This window comes from Balaenoptera borealis (assembly GCF_965194805.1).
Source record: "Balaenoptera borealis genome assembly, chromosome: 10".
In the NCBI taxonomy this organism is placed as follows: Eukaryota; Metazoa; Chordata; class Mammalia; order Artiodactyla; family Balaenopteridae; genus Balaenoptera; species Balaenoptera borealis.
In genome coordinates, this window is record NC_138874.1 from 86,932,216 (window position 1) to 86,946,909 (window position 14,694).

Sequence of the window (14,694 nt, forward strand, 5' to 3'; positions counted from 1 at the left end):
CCCCCACCCCCAGCCACCGCCTTTATTTGCAGCACCAGTTTCTAATTTAAAGCCTGTAGAAGTTACTCACTCACGTAGATCCTAAATATGTATCTTTGCACATTCGTGCTGATATTTCTATAGACTGAAGTCCTAGAAGAACTGTTGGGTTTAAAGGGAAACACATCATGGACATATATATACTACCAAATGTAAAATAGATGTTTAGTGGGAAGCAGCCGCATAGCACAAGGAGATCAACTCAGTGCTTTGTGACCACCTAGAGGGGTGGGATAGGGAGGGTGGGAGGGAGACTCAAGAGGGAGGAAATATGGGGATATATGTATATGTATAGTTGATTCACTTAGTTATAAAGCAGAAACTAACACACCACTGTAAAGCAATTATACTCCAATAAAGATATTTTAAAAAATAAAAATAAAAAAATAAAGGGAAGCACATCTAAATTTTTGACAGGTGCTGCTAAATCACCCCTCCCTAAAGTGTTGTAGTGATTTATACTCCTACAAACAGTTTATAAGTATGCCAATTTCCTCAAAGCCTTATAAATTCTAGATCTGTGTTTTACAGTAGTTTTGTAAATCTGGACTCACCTGGCTTGATTCTGGCCCCATGACTTAGTAATTGTGTGTCATTGGGCAAATTAGTCCATTCTCTGGGTTTCATTTACCTTGTAGTTATGATATGGAAATGATGACCATGTTGCTGAAACTCCTAGTTGTCGCTTGATATCAATTTCCCCTTCTACACTCATAGAACCCCAATTTTTAGTTAGATCCATAGCTGTCCAGGGTCAATACTAATTTATTAGTTTCTTTTAGTCATAACCAGCATCAAAACCTGCAGAATGGGTGTCAGCTGTGTGTAATAATATCCTGGAGGTAATAGTTAATCACTTTTTAAAGAAATGCTGGATCACAAACCTGTGCTATGGTACAGAGGGTGACACTCAATAGAAAAACTCAGATATTTATGCCTCCAAGTTAACGTGATTGAGAACAGACTCTGAATGTGAAGAAAATTTTAAAATACCTTGGATGATTTATTTTGCTTACATATTCCTTTTTATATATGCACAGAAGTAATATGTAATTAAATTCATGTGTAACTAAAGCAAAAAGTTCTATTTCAATAAGTACACAATAAAACTTCTAAGTGATAAGCATTGTCACAATTTAATTCGGAGAGTTTTTTGTATTCTTAGATTCAGTTAAGAAACAAACGGTAATGGTCTCAAATATCCATTCTTGCCTTCTTCTGCAGTATAGAACTCTCAAATTTAGTGGGTCACAGGCCTTCCAAAAACAAAAATTCAGCTTCCTAGCAATTAGGTCATATGACTTAGTTCTGTCCAATAAAGCATGAGCTGAAGAGATGTGTGCAAATCTCAAGGTTATGCCCTTAAAAGGAAAAGATGTGCCCTTCCCCTCTCCTTCTCCCTTCCTTGCTAATGGAAATCTAGATACAGTAGTGAGTCACCTTGGGACATTAACCAAGGGTTTTTATTGAGTAAAAGTCCTTCATCAGACAGTTGTTTTGCAAAAACTTTCTCCCAGACTATGGCTTGTCATTTCATTCTCTTAACAGTGTATTTCACAAAGCAGAAGTTTTAAATTTTAATGAAGTCCAACTTACCAATTTTTTCCTTTCATTGATCATGCTATTGGTGTTGTATCTAAAAAGTCATTGCCAAACCCAGTGTCACCTACATTTTCCCCTGTATTATATTCTGGAAGTATTATAGTATTGTGCTTTACATTTAGATCTATGATCTATTTCAGTTATAAGTTGTGAAAGGGGCAAGTCTGTGTCTAGATTCTTCTTCCTCTCTTCTTCCCTTCCTCTGTCTCTCTCTTTCCCTCCTTCCTTCCTTCCTTCCTTCCTTCCTCTCTCTCTCCATCTCTCACTCTCTCTTTCTTTCCTTCCTTCTTTCTTTCCATGTGGGTGTCCAGTTGTCCCAGCACCATTTGTTGAAAGACTACCTTTCTTTATTGAAGTGCCTTGCCCCTTTGTCAATAATCAGTTGAATATATCTGTATGTATCTATTTCTGGACTCTCTGTTCTGTTACGTTGATCTATTTGTCTATTCTTTTACCAATATTACACTGACTTTATTACCATGCCTTTATAGTTAAGTCTTGAAGTCATGTTGTGTCAATTCTCCTACTTTGTTTTTCCTCTTCAGTATTTTGTTAACTATTTTGGGTCTTTTGACTTTCCAGTAAAACTTTAGTTTGTTGATATTCACAAAATAACTTGCTGGGTTTTTATTTCAATTGCATTGAATCTATAGATAAGATTGAAAATGTTTGGTTGAGAAGATGTTAAGATGTTAGTATATTTGGTTGGGAAGCCCAAACATCCTAACAATATAGAGTCTTCTTATCCATGAAGTGGGATATCTCTACATTTATTTAGATCTTACATTTATTTCATCAGGTTTTTTTAGTTTTCCTCATATAGATCTTATATTTATTTTGTTAGATTTGTTTCTAAGTACTTCATTTTTTGGTGCTAAGGCAAATAGTATTTTGTTTTTAATTTCCAATTTCAATTGTTCATTATTGAAATAAGGAAAGCAATTTACTTTTGTATTATTAATGCTGTATACTGAAACCTTGCTGTAGTCACTTAGTTCCAGTTTTTTGGATCAATTCTTTGGGATTTTCTACTTAGATAACTATTTCATCTCAGCCTAATTGTTGCTCTTTATTTCTAGCTGGCTTTATGTTTCCCCCCTCCCGCCCTCCTCCCCCTTCTTCTTCTTGTGTGAGTGTGTGTGTATTCTTCAGTTTGTCCAAACTGTCTCTAGGTATAGTTGTTTTTCTCTTTATCTTACTTTGTATTTGCTGGACTTCCTGAATTGGAAGATTTGTGTCTTTTCATCAATTGCAGACATTTTTAGTGTTTATTTATTCAAATATTGCCTATCCTGCATTTTGTCTATCCTTTTCTTCTGGAACTCTAATTAGACCTTTGCTGAAATTCTCGCTTCTTTGTATCTTAGTTCTTTTCATTGTTCTTTTCTCTCTGACAGTGCTGCATTCAGGAAATATCTTCAGATCTATCTTCCATTTTACCACTCACTTCTTCATGAGTTTCTAATACACAATTTAATATAATTGTTGAGTTTTAATTTTCAGTTGATATATTTTCATTTTCTGGAAATTCTACCTGGTGCTTTGTAAATATCTCTGGTCAGTTTTGATAGGCTCTTGGCTTTTTTCCCTGAGGTAATTTGTCAATTTTTAGAATAGATGAACATATTCATAACAGAAAGAATCAGTTCCACTGGGCTGAGGAGACAAACAACTGGAACTTGAGGGACAAAATTCCACAGCAGAGAGAATCAAAGGAAAGTGAGTCCAAAAACCTGCATGCCATCTTGCCTCAAGACAATTGCCAATTGTGAAGCTTTATATACACAGGATGATATTCCAAGAAATCCAGTATAAAGAAGTATCTTTGAGGCTAAAGAGCTTAACAGAGATTCAGCAACTTCATTGTGCTAGGAAGACAGAGGATAGACTTAAACATTGGCAAAGGTAGAGAAACTATGTAAATTCCATGGACTTTTAGAAGAGACTACAGAAAAGCCATATCTTAGGAGTAAGGGCAAAAGGTAAATCATCTTTAACAAAGCCTAAAACCAAGCCTAGATAGGATTAAGATGATCTATTGTACCATGCCTATTTGCCAGAAGAAAACTTAATTGGCTCAGGAAAGAGATAGTGTCATACATTTTTAATACATGATGTCTGGCATCCAGTAAAAATTATGAGGCATGCTATAAAAAAAAAAAAAGGTCCAAATTACCAAAATCCAGATTTAAAACAGATGGTGGAAATATCCCCACTGGTGGTTCATATATTGGAGTTATGAGACAGAGAATTAAAAATAACAATGATCAATATAGTCAAGAAAATGGAGGAAAATACGAAGAACTTCAGCTGACACTTGGATGACTCTGATGTAGGAGTGAAAAATACTATAACTAAAATTAAGAAGTAAGTTGATGGGTTTAACAGGAGATTAAACACATCAAGAAAGAGGATAAGTTAACTAGAAGACATATGAGTAGAAAGCATCAAGATTAAAACACAAAGAGAAAAGAATGAAAAATATATAACAAGGATATGAATATATAGAATATGGTGAAGTGTTCTAACTTATGTGTAAATCTCAGAAAAGGAGAAGAGAATAGAATAGTAACAATATTTGAGGACATATTGGCTGAGTTTTTTTTCCAAAACTGACATAAGTTATCAAATTACATATTTGAGAAACTCTAAGAATCCTAGGTAGGGTAATTACAAAGAATATCATACCTGGGATTACCATAGTCAAAGACCGCTCCCACACACTGAAAGAAATCATAAAAGCAAGCTGAGAAAAATGAGATGTTTCTTTCAAAGGAGCAGCAGTATGAGCAACAAACGACTTTTCAGTGGAATCAATGGAAGTCAGAAGGCAGAAAGATCAACATCTTTAAGTTGTAGAAAGAAACTATTCATAAACTTAGAATTCTATATCCAGCAAAAATATCCTTCAGAAGTAAAACAAACTAAGGACAATTTCAGACAAAAAAGAAAAAAAAGGGCTGAGAGAATGTATTGCCATTAGACTTCCACTAAAAGAAATACTAAAGGGAGTTGTTCAGAGAGAAGAAAAATGGTCCCAAATAGAAGTACAGAAATGCAGAAAAGAATAAATAGTGCTGGGAAAGGTAAATATGTAGACATATGAAAGTGAATATTGACTTTATAAGATTATAATAGTAATTCCTTAGGTTTAGAATATATATAGAACAAAATATATGACAACAGTAGGACAAATTGGGAGAGCAAATAATCTTAAATGTGTAAAGTTCTTTCATTGTTTGTGAAGAGGTAAAAATAATAATTTCAGAGAGACTCTAATAAGTCAAGAATGCATGATGTAATCTCTGTGGCAAACACCAAATGACTAATTAAAAGCCGTGTAATCAAGAAACTAATAAGGAGAAAATAAAATAATAAAAATATATGTCATCTGAAAGAAGAAAAAATTAGTAAATGAATTAGTAAACTGAAGATAAGTCAGAGGAAAACATGAAGAATGAGCTACAGAGAGACAAAAGGGTACAAGTGTATAGAAGAGGATAAAAGACATAGTGAATACAGTGAAAAGGTGTCAAATATTGTCTAATGTATTTGTAATTGGAATTCCAGAAGAAGGGAGAGAGAGAATGGGACAGAACAATGTTTGGAGAGATAATGGCTGAGACTTTTCCCAAACTGAAAAGTGATCCCCAGCCTCAAGTTGCCCCCAATGATTTTCACCTCCTGGTATTCCCCTCCCATGTATAGTTTCCTCCTGTATTATATAGGGCTATAACCAATAAGAGATTGTGGAACTTCCAAGGCTAGATCATAAAAGACATTGCACCTTCTCTCTTGTTCTCTCAGATTACTTTCTCAGGGAAGCTAACTGCCATCTCACAAAGACACTCAAGTAGCCCTATGAAGAGATCCATGTGGCAAGGAACTGAGGTTCACTAACTTGGAGATGTGAGTAAGCAGATCTTCCAGGCCCATTTAAAGTTCCAGATAACTGCATTCCTGACTGACATATATATTCAACCTCAGGAGAGACATGGAGTCAGAACCACCAACCTAAGCTACTTCCAATTCCTCACCCACATGAACTGTATGAGATAATAAATGTTGATTGTCTTATGGCACTAAGTTTTGGGTAATTTGCTATGCAGCAACAAACAACAAATACAGATTTTTTGAGGCCTGGCTTTGGAAGGAAGCAGTCAGTGGATTAGAGCTTCCAGTGACCTCGTCCTTGTGTTCAATTAATTTTCTAGAGAAGCTCACAGAACTCAGGGAAACACTTATTTATGTTTACCAGTTTATTAAAGGATATGGATACAGATGAATAGCCAGATGAAGGGATACATAGGGTGAGGTCTGGGGGAGTCCCAAGAGCAGGAGCTTCTGCCCCATGGAGTTGGGGTGCATCACCCTACTGGTTAGGATGTGTTCAGCAACCTGGAATTTCTTAAACCCTGTACTATTAGGATTTTATAGAAGGTTCCTCATGTAGGGATGATTAATTATTAACTCCATTTCTAGTTTGTCTCCCCTCCGTGGAGGATGAGGGGTGGGGCTGAGAATTCCAAGCTTCTAATCATGATTTGGTCTTTCTGGTTACCAACCCTTATCCAGGAACCATCCAGGAGCCCACTCAGAGTCACCTCAGACAGAACAAAATGTTTCTAGTGCTCTTATCACTTAGGAATTCACAAGTGTTTTAGGAGCACTATGTCAGGGATGGGGTCAAAGAAATATGTTAGAACAAAAGATGCTCCTAGTATTCTTATCACTTAGGAAATTACAAGGGTTTTGGGAGCTCTGTGCTAGGAAGTGGGAGCAGAGACCAATATATATTTTCTATAAGCTCACAATAACTCAAAGGGAAGAACCAAGATCCCAGATGGTGGCGCCAAAAAATAAGAAGAATCATTCCTGTGCAAGAGTAGGAATGAGTTCCAGTCAAGGAACGTCTAAACTTTGCCCAGACAGGTTTCAGAATTGCTGTGGACCATGTGTTTTGCCTGTTTCCCCCTTTTTGAACAAGAGCATCTGTAACAGTTATCCTACACCTGTACCAACCATTCTGCGTTAGGTGTGGAAGGGGCAAATAACTTGTCTCATTAGTTCACATGCCTTCAGATAAAGAGAAACAATACTCAAGGAACTTCATTAAAGACCTACATCCAAGGAGACTCATGCATACCTAGTCCTGATGTAGATATAAAATTTTGGACTTGATGTAATGGGATGAATCTTTTGAGGATGAGTGTGTTTTGCATATGAAAGGAACAGAGTGTAGAATGTGGTAGCCAACCACCAAGATGGGCTCTGGTTATTCTAGTCTCTCAGTGTTAACACATTTGTGTAGCCCCCTCCCCCACTGAATACAGTTGGCCTCTGTAACCTATAGGATATTGTGGAAATGAGGGAGTGTAACTTCTGAGACTATGTCATAAAAAGCAATGTGGCTTTCATGCCAGACCTACCTAGCTAAGCTGCTTTTGGATCCCTCACACAAACTATATAAGATATTAAATATTTATTGGTTTTATCGGCTAAGCTTTGGGCAATTTTTTATGCATTTATAAATAGCTAATATATGAAAAATTTCCAAAACTGAGGGGGTTTTTTTTCATTAAAAAAAAAAACTGAGGGATTTTTTTTACACACAAGAAAGAAAATCATACTAAGCACTTAAGAACCAAACTGCTGAAGTCCGAGACAAAGGGAAATTTTAAAGCAAAATTGTCTCCTTACGAAGATTTTAAGAACACGTTATCTTCCATGGAACAAAGATTGAACAGATAGCTGTGACTTTTCAATAGAAACAGTGGAAGCCAGAGACAACTTAAAGATATCTTCAAAATGATGTAAGAAAATAACTGCCAGCCTATAATTAATTCCATACTAAACAAGATACCCTTCAGTAATGAAGGTGAGATAAAAGCATCTTCAATGACACAAAAACTGAAAAAAATGAATCACCAGGAAACCCCCACTAAAAGACAATAAAAAAGGTATTTCTTTTAGGCAGAAGGAAAAGAATCCCAGCTGGAAGCTTGGAGTTGCAGCACATTATGAGGGTAAATAAATCTGAATCAATTATGTCTGTATAAAAAAGTAATAACAAAGTCTTTTGGCAGTTAGAATATATAGAGTATTAAAATACATGAACAACAATAGAATGTAAGTCAGGAGAGATGGAATTAAACTGAGTTAAAGTGCTTTGTTTTCATTGTCCAGGAAAAGGATGAAGTACTAATATATGTTAGACACTAATAAGTCAAGGGTCAATAAAATAGTCTATGGGTAAAGCACTTACAGAGGATTAAAGAATAAATAACTACCAAGTTGATAAAAGACAGAAAAGAATACTAAAACAACCAATCAATACAAAAGGAGAAAAAAGACCACAGAAAATGTAGGACAAACAAACAAAAACAAAAAACAGTAATACCATAGATTTAAGTTCACAAATGGCCAAGAGTATCCACAACAGTTTGAAAGAACAAGAGGAAAAAGGTGGGAAGACTTTCTCATCATATATCAAGACTTATATAAAGTTACAATAATGAAGACAGTGTTCTACTGATTCAAGTATAGAGAAGTAGAACAATTGCCCAGAAGACAGAGTCTGGAAATAGACCACATCCATGTGAACACTTGATTTATGAAAAGGGTGGTTCTGTAGAACAGTAATGGATGGATTGTGTTTTCAATAAATAATGTTGGGCAAATTGGGTATCTTTAGGGCAAACAAATGAAGTAACGTCCACTTCTAAATGTGAAAAGTAAGCAATAATACTCCTAGAAGGTAATATATGAAAGTATCTTCCTTCTTGGTGTAGGAACGTAATTCTTAAACAGCATAAAAAAGGCACCAAGTCTAAAAGAAAATATTAATAAGTTTAAAAGTTTTGTTTATCAAGAGATACCATTAAAGGAAGTTCTATCATTTGTGACAACATAGATGGACCTAGAAGACATTATACAAAGGAGTATGATCACTGCATGCATGATTCCTCTTATACGAGGCATCTAAAATAGTCAAACGTACAGAAGTAGACAATAGAATGGTAGTTACCAGGGGATGGAGGGAGATACGGGGAGTTGTCGTTCAATAGTATGAAGTTACAGTTATATAAGGTGACTAAGTTCCAGAGATCTGCTGTACAACATAGTGCCTATAGTTAACAGTATAGTATAGTGAACTTAAACATTTGTTGAGGGCAGATCTCATGTTGTGTTCCTATCACAAAACACAACAAAACAAACTACAAAAGGATACACAAAAAATCTTTGGAGGTGATGGATATGTTTATTACTTTGACTGTGATGATGGTAAATGAGTGTATGTATACATATGTCCAAAATCACCAAATTGTATACATTAATTATTTAAAGGTTTTTTGTATACCAATTATACCCCAATAAAGTTGGAAAAAAAGAGATTGAAAGTGCAAGCCACGAAAGGAAGATTGTATTAACAACATATTTAATCTACAAAGAACTCATATCCGGAATACCATATCCAAAGAACCTCCTGTAAATCAATGAGACATACAACCAAATAGAAAAATGGATAAAAATTTACACACCACACAGAAGAGAATCCACCTAGGCAATAAGTATATAGAAAGATGCTCAATCTCTTTATTAAGTAGTAGAATACAAATCTAACTACATTGTCAAGTATTTGTGTGCATGTGGAACCATTACTATTCTCGTATGTTGCTGGTCAGAATGAAAATTAGTATAAGAACCTTACAGATGATTTGGCAATATATGCTAAAAATAAATATACACAGTCATATGATCTACCAGGTTCACTTCTAGGTATATATCCAGCATAAATGTGTGCACATGTACAACAAAAAACACGTGTAGAGTGTTCATAGAAACATTATTTGTGATTACCCCAGATTGGAAGCTGTCCAATTGTCCATCAACAATAGAAAGGATTAATACATCATGGTGCATTCATACAATGTAACAGTTTATAGCAATTTAAAAATATCTCATGCTACACAAGAAAATGGATAAATGAATAAATACACACAAGGACACAATCACCCTTTATAATTTCATTTATATGAAGTTAAAAGGACAGGCTGAACTAATAATTTATGGGAAATAATTAAGTCAGGAAAGTGATTACCTCTGGGAAGAGGAGAGTGTGTAATGATTCGGAGGAGACATGAGAGTGGCTTCTGAGGTCCTGGCAATTTTTTTACCTATGTCGTGATTATATATATTCACTTTGAGAAAATTCATTGCAGTAAACCTTTTTTATTTGTGCATTTCTCTTTATGTTTTAAAAAATATTTTGTGAAAACATTTTTCATGAACTACTTACTCTTCCTAGGGCAATAGCTACATAAAAACACCAGTTCTTGGCAACCATGTTATGGCAGATGCACTGAGGACAATTGCTGGCTCTGGTACTTGTTTATCCCTGTGGAGTCATTTTTTTCTCTGGTCTCCATTTGAGTTTTTTACCTCTCTACCTGATCAGCAATATTTTTCTTAAATTTAAACTATTTTTGAAATTTTAGGCAGCATTTTTCAGGACTTGGTACTGGGAGATGTTTCTCTACACATATAATCTACAAAAAAATTCAGAAGACATTAAAGTATTTAAATTCTGAAATGTGTTCTCTCTGAAGTCAGTTTCAATATGACTTTTATGAAAACATCGGTGTTTCTTCCAGAAAAGCTGGCCACTGAAGCATGTTTCTATAAAATACAACTCTTACTACAAATGTGATTATGAAGTTTACAGTTAAAACAGTGGTTCTGCAAAAATCATCTCTTTCCAGAAAGAGATATACCTCATTAAAATGTTGAATTAAACAAATGTTTGTGAAATCTCCATATTCCTCAAGAGCAAGATGAAAATGGCAATCAACACAGCAACTTTCTATTTTAAGATTATTTATTACGCCAGGTCAAAGACTTATAACAACTGGAATATGAACAGGGCAACACTGAAATGGATATGGATGACTTTCTGTGGAATCTCATTTACATGAGATGACATTAAAGAATATTAAAACTTTACTGGAAATGTTTTCTTTGAAACAGACTATAATAGTTTACATATAATTAAAATTATAGACTCAGAGTCATCACATAGAGATAGAATTATTTGACAATGAAGGAGACAGATGAAATGATTTGACATGACTTTTAACTCCCTTCTTGCCATTTTCCATCCTGGTATAATTTAACTTTCTAAAAATTATTAAATGTTACTTCATTTTCTATTTTTCATTTAAATTAAATTTTATCAATTTTGAGGTAGTTGCTCAGGTATTTTCCAATAGCTTGTCTTTCGTTACCACTCTATTTGTATTTGAATGATAGGCAGGTTTAATGATTATATTTTTTAAAAATTGTGTTTTGCATGCTATGTTTTTTTTTATTGGAGTATAGTTGCTTTACACTGCTGTGTCAGTTTCTGCTGTACAGCAAAGTGAATTAGCTATATGTACACATATATCCCCTCTTCTTTGGATTTCCTTCCCATTTTGGTCACCACAGAGCACCGAGTAGAGTTCCCAGTGCTATATAGTAGGTTCTCATTAATTATCTATTTGCATGCTATTTTATAACATATGTTTTTAGGTTACTGTATTGAATTGTATTTAATATTTAGTTTTTCTATTTAAAAATTTTCATTAGTCTTGAAAATTTTAAAGAAAATACCCATCCTAATACCCATATTTTACTACAATGTGAAGTGAAATGAAACCTTACTTATATTGTCATTTTATCCTAGTTTTGGAATCATTAGGTTTTATGGTATTAATTCTAGGAAATGTTTTAGGACTTTGTGTCTTAAAATGTATTCAAGTCTTGTATTTGTATCCCGTTTTTCTATTCTTAGCTTTTTAAGTGCAGGAATACATAAATTAGATGAAGCTTGATGGTTTTATTGTTTAAATCTCTATCCTTACTAATTTTTTTTCTGCTTGCCCTATCAGTTTCTGATAGAGTGGTATTAAAATCTCTTTCTATGACTGTGGATTTCTCAATTTCTTTAATTGTTAGTTTTTGCTTTAAAAATTCCAATTTTAAGTTGTTATGTATGTTCAGGATTGTTATACCTTCTTGGTTGATTGTTCCTTTTATTATTACATATAGTGACTCTTTTAAATCCCTATTACAACTCTGTCTTTAAATGATATTTTGGACTCATTAATATTTTAAACCTGTCTTCCTCTAGTTTAATATTTTCTTAGTGTATCTTTCTATCCTTTACTTTCAAACTTTATAGTTTTGTTTTACGTTTTCTCTTGTAATCAGCATAGAGATGAAATTTGTTTTTTGTGATATATTCTGAGAATCTCTCTTTCAATATGCAAGCTTAATTTGTTGAAATGATTATTGATATATTTAGACTTATTTTTGAACATAGTACTTGCATTTTTTATTTACCACCTTTTATCATTGTATCTTTATTTTTTCCTTCATTTTGTTGGATTGAAAAAAATTTACTGCCTTTTAATTCCTCTTCTGGTTTGGAAACGTTGGAATGCATCTATTCTTTTCATAGTAACCCTTAATTTTACAATTTTTCTGACAATGTCTGTAATTACTCAGTATTTCTATCTTCTGAATACAACATAACTTTTATCAGTTGAACACCAATCTTGTAGTTGTTGCATAGATTTTTTTCAAAGCTAAGATTTTTTTGAAGAGTTATTAATTTACAGAAATACACTGTAAGTTTCAGAACTTACTATTTTTGTTAAATCTCAAACCTCTAGGTTTACTTACCTTCTGGCTAAAATTCATTCTTTTAATAGTACTTTTAGGGAGGATATATGGGGATTAAGTTTACTTAATCTTCATATAATGGCAAATATCTTTATTTTGCCCTCATTATGATAGTTTAGCTAGACATGAAATCCTAGATTGACAGTCACCATCTCTTAACATTTCAAAAATCATGCCATTGTCTATGGCATTTACTAAAGTATTGAAAATTCTGTCTTTAGGCTGTCAGTCATTTGTATTTAATCTGTCTTATCTCACTGAAAATTTAAAGCAATTTTCTCTTTACTTTTCATATTTTAAAATTTCAGTATGGTGTATCCAGGTATCTTTTTATTTATCCTACTGATGGTTTGTGGTACATTTTTAAATGAAGGGCTCATATTTCTTCAATTCTGAAAAATGCTCAGCTTTTATCTTTACAAATACTGTTTTTCGACCATTAACACACATGCATACTTTTTGTACTCCTCCAACAGATGTATATGTTTGAGACACTCAGTTTATTCTCCACGTCTATTACCTGTTCTTTCACATGTTGTAATGTATTTATCTCCCTTTACTGCATTTTGGGGAAATTCCTCAGGGCTATCTTGACATTTATTTTCTTTTCTATTGTAGCTGCTGTAGACCTTATCCAGTCTATATCATGTTATTTCAATGGCTATTCCAGGATTATCTAATTGTATTTTAAATTGATTCTTTTAAAGTATCAGTCTATTTGTGTTTCATTCCTTCCCGCTTCATAATTGTTTGCCTGTTCTTTTTAATAACATCATTTCTTCATTTGCTTTTATGACTGAGGCAGTTCATTTTCTTCCAGCGTGAATTTGTGTTCTGAAGTTTGATCTTATAGGCTACTTTCATAACATTAGATTACTTTATGAGGTTTGGAATTTAATTTAATTTAATTCAGTGAGAAGTTTATCTTTTGTTTGTTCTCTCGCTCACTCTCACTCTCTCACTCTTTGCTCACTTTTTCCTGTCTAGTTATTTTTTTTTTTTTTCTGTCTAGTTATTTTGAAGCTGTCTTTTTCAGCCTATCTCAGCCCTATGGAATGGAACAAGATCTTATATGATAGATTACAGGCCTTCTCTTCCAGAGTAAATTGAGGCTATCACAGTTCCCCCACAGATCCAGTGGATGATTTTGTTTTGTTCCCGGGACTTTCTTTTACTATTACACTAGGATTTTCTTGTTCTTTCTCCTGACTTACATCTCCTATGTCCTGGTTTCCATGTCTTCCTCTTTCTTGGTTTACTTCCACAGGAGAGGTAAATTTTGGAGAATTTCCCTTTCTGAAAATGTCTTGACTCTACTCTCATGTTTAATTGATAGTTTGACTGGTTGTAGAACCCTATGTTGAAAAAAAAATTGGAAGGTATTTAGAATTTGAAGGTATTATTTCACTTATGTCCAGCCATTTGTGTAATCATTGAGAAATCTGACTCTATTTTTATTCACAATCTTTTGCATGTGACCTACTCTTTCTCTTTGAAAGATTATAGGCTTTTTATGTCCTGATTTTCTGAATGTCACAAAGATATATCTTGATGTAGTCATTTTGGTGGGCATTCAGTGAGTAATTTCAGTATGGAAATTTGTGTCCTTCAGTTCTGGGGCATTTTCTTATAATTTTTACTTAATGATTTCTTCTCATTTTCTGGAACGCCTATTAATTGCATGTTAGATTTTAATTTGTTAATGTTTTTGATTTTTTAATTCTGAATTTTTTTTTTCTGTTTTGGGGGGCAGTAATTAGAATATCTTCAAAACTATTTATTAAATATTTAAGAGTACACTTTTAATTTTCAAGAGTGCTTTCTTGGCCTTAGGATATTCCTTTTTCATAGTATTTCTGCTCTTCTTTCATAGATACAATATATTTTCTTATCCATCTGGAGATATAATAGTGCTTTTGTTTTGTTTTGCTTTCTTCTGCTTGCCGCATTGAGTCTCCTCTTCAGTTACTTTTTCTGTTTTTGATATTGTTTTTACAAAAAACAGTCTATGTTTTTGGAAGCTTATCTTAAATTTCTGACTATTTTTGGCTCCCTAAAGTTTTTATATTTAAAGGTGAGGCACTTGAGTGTTGAATGGATTGCTTATGACTAGTGGGCTTTATTGAGGAGCCTTAGAGTTTTACTGAAAGACCCTAAATGTCAACCTCTATGAGCATTTTCTTGAATCCTTCCATTTCACTGGGGGGGGGGGGGGGGAAGGCAGTGGTGTAATTTCAGTGTCCATCTGGGCATTCTTTCATTTAAATCCATTGGATCTTCACCCTTTGTCCTAAGGACCAGTTCCTTTTGCATATCTCTGGTTTCTTG